The 3,434-nt window shown below is 39.3% G+C and overlaps 1 pseudogene; it reads right to left on the bottom strand.

The window, feature by feature from the left end:
- Window positions 1-2,271: 2,271 nt before the first annotated feature.
- On the bottom strand, window positions 2,272-3,216 carry LOC149178177 (shikimate O-hydroxycinnamoyltransferase pseudogene; annotated as a pseudogene).
- Between the last annotated feature and the right edge of the window lie 218 nt (window positions 3,217-3,434).

The following is a 3,434-nucleotide window of genomic DNA, read 5'->3' as shown; positions in this document are numbered from 1 at the left end:
TCTTGTTCCAATGTTTTAACTTTACTTTCTAATGCTTTAATTTCCCTTGTTTTCTCTACAACACTCATTTTGGATTTATCATAATTTGTTTCTATCTTAGCCAATTTCTCCTTTACTTGTTTCAATTCTAAAACTTGTAATTTCAGTTCTTCCATGGCCTTTATCAATTCTTCAGTACTCATATTAGTATTGCTGCCTGATGTTGTTACTGTTGTTGATGTACTTGTGATTACCTTTGCTGTAGCTGCTGGGACATTTGGAGCCAATGCTGTTGTTCCCAATGTAGAAGGGACTGCAGTTGAGAATATGGGGATTACCTCAGGAGACTGGGAGGTCGACTCTCCCTGCTTTTCCTTCAGTGCCTTCTCTAATGCCTGCTCTGTATCACTCTATCTTTCATTAATTTTTAGGAGCAGGTCCATCATATCTTCTTCTGACTTCTATTGTATAACTTCTGCAGTTTGAGTATGCCTTGAGGGAGGCAGCTTTAGCTGCTTCCTCAAGGCAACAATATCCTCTTCTTTCTTCTTGATCATGGCCTGTATGCCTTTAGCATCTTTGGGATCATGTCCCAATCCAATGATGATTTCTTCTAATGATTTTATTCTATTATCCTTGGATAGGGAGGAGGCTTTTTCCAAGTGAAGTTGAGCAGCTATATTGTCCAAGGAATTTTGTAATTTGTGGGCCATCATTGCTTTGTCAGCCAGTGTGGAATAAACCATTTCCCTAGTCTACTTGTGAAGTTCAATTTGGTCCATAGGATGAATATCTTTGGCTAGGGCCTCCAGGTTTGTTCTGATGTAATCTGTTGCTGACTGGGGTTGCTGCACCTTTGGCTTAAAATAACTCATTAACATTTTGCCTTCTTTAATATCATAAGCTGACATTAATCTTTGCTGGTTTGAGGGGGCCATCTTCAGATACTAATTATAAATTTGAAGCCTCACTCGATCATTCCTGGCTTTTATCTTTGTAAATGTATTCTTGAAGTCTGAGGACTGTTTGCTTTGTGGCCTAGTGGATGAAACTTCTACATTGTGTTGCTTTTCTAGTTCTTGCCTCTGTGAGCTGAGAGATGTTTCTCCCAATGGGGGAGTTTGCTGGCTACTCACTCTTTCAACTCTTAGACTTTTTGTAGTTTCTTCAATGATTTCCTCTTCTGAAAGAGGATTCAATCTTTGTCTCTTTGCTCCAAGTTGTTCTGTAGGTCGACTAATAGGTGTGGTGGTTTCTCTCTGTCTTTTCTTGTTCCTTTCCTCGTTTAGAGAATTCTGTAAATTTGGAGGTCCTTCAGCAATGTTTTGGACTGGATGAGTTGGCATTTGAACCTGTTTTTTAGTAGTTTCCTATTGTTGGGAAATTGTAGATCGTTCTGTGGTCTCTAATTCTTTGCCTTTGGAAGTGTTAGAGCCTAAATCTGTCTTAGGCTGAAGGAAGGCAGAATTTAGGATAACCACAAACCATGCTCAGCCTCGTAGCTAGCCCTACGAGGACAGGAGAGGGCTCTCTGGGTCACACTCAGTAAAAATAAGCAATAGGATATGAGATGACTCAAAATGAATACTGATTTTAGGCTAGTAAATAGATATGAAAGAGGTATTTTATTGAATGACAAAATTTTCTGGGCTGTATGGGACAAAGGACAGCCTAAGCTGAGAAATTAAATCAAAGACACAGAGTATTTCGTGAGGCAAGATAGGCAGGAGGTTTAGCAATAAAACTGAAATAATATGGAGTGAAAACACTGTTGAGAAGCTGAAAAGGGCATACACATGAATCCTTTTCAGATAGAAGAAGAGACACAAAAGCATGAATGCCTTCCCAAGGTAGAGTAGTAAACTAGATTCTACCTTTCTTACTTAAAAGCATTTAACTAGAAATGATTATGAATGGATGGTAAAACATAACAAGGTACATAGGAAACAGAAAGAGGAAACAAATGCTAAACTCACACCACATGAATCTCATGAATCAAAGCTACATCATTTCATTAATCTCTTAGCCAAAACTGTACAGTGAAGCGCTGAGTTTTTCTTCCACCGTTTCCTAGAAACTCCAACCCTTTTTACAAATGATTTTCAATACAATAAATAAACTCCACTATGAGCAAACAGATCGACCAAAAATAAGGGACTGTTTAATCATCATTAACAAACAGAAGCTGAAGAGCTAATCATCTGTTTCTGAGAAGGAGCAATGTTACATTTTCTACTCAAATTTGTTGATGTCCAATGGAGAGGGAGAAACTGTAGCTGTAGACCCTTTGAATCATAACTGAAGTCCAAAAATAGGTAATCGAATCCTATTTCTATGCCATGGTAGATATCTATGCTTTATTTTAAGCTCTGGTCTTTGACTTTTCACCTTCCCCCTTTGAATAAAAACCAATTTTTTATAATTAGCATCCAGATTTCTAGTTTTACAGGCATATCTCCAAATGTGTCCTGAGAGCATTTCATAGCCGTTGTATGCTATATTATTTCCATTCTCTCTAGCTTTTCCCTTGAGGATCTCCAATTGTTCCTTTGTGAGTTTAAAAAAATAGCAACTGATATGGCTGATGGTTTTACCGTTCATTAATCCACTTGTGTCTTTCAATGGTGGAGGTTGTTGGTACTCTATATGCTGAAACTTCGGGGTTGAAGGATTTCTGGCTCGTAAAAGAGTTTTGTCGATGAAGGGTGGCAGAGTAATGTCTAACCCACGGGTTACACCAGACTAGGTATTGATGAAGCATATACCTACATAGCTATCAGCCACATGGTACTGCATCCCCACACCTAATGACACCCCTCCACATTTGAAAAAGGTTACAAGTATAGGATAGGAAGAAATGTCTTCTGAGTAATTGACTTTAGGAATGAGTTGTTTGAGCTCCATGGTGGGCACAGAATCCCCGAAATCATCAATGATAGAATCTGTTATAGCTTCAACAAGAAGGACGCCCTCACCGTTACAATTGCTTTCGATACGTCCATCTGGGTCTCTTTTTAGTCTCCCTGCCCTAGGATAAAATGGCACCAACAATTTACTAAGCGCATCCCTGAGAATGTTCATTGAAAAGAAATCGGGGTTGCCAGTGGGCCTATAGAAATACACACTGGCAGTATGTATTCTCTGAACCACAAGGTCTATGTTTGATTTCCAAAGATCACTCTGTGGAGTCGGTGCGGCGGGATGCACCATTTGCGAACTCTTCACTGTTATAAGCATCTTTGCAGGCTACGGGTGGCTAACTCTGTTTCTTCGAGTTGTGCCTTCAGTGCTATCATCCTCCAAATCTGCCTCGCTCGTTTGTTTGAAATTTTGAACGGATAGTGATTGAGCAGCACTTAAAGGATTTGTTTGCTGAAATGATACAACTGACTGCGTGGCATCCAAAGGTGAATCAGGTTCCAAAATGTCATTTCCACAGATTTATGCTCCCTTTT

The sequence above is a fragment of the Pinus tabuliformis genome, chromosome 4_1 (genome assembly GCF_031772625.1).
Source record: "Pinus tabuliformis cultivar Carrire ecotype Pingquan chromosome 4_1, CPIR1, whole genome shotgun sequence".
Taxonomy (NCBI): domain Eukaryota; kingdom Viridiplantae; phylum Streptophyta; class Pinopsida; order Pinales; family Pinaceae; genus Pinus; species Pinus tabuliformis.
Note: the sequence above shows the minus strand (reverse complement) of the source record. Positions and strands in the feature narration are given on the sequence as shown.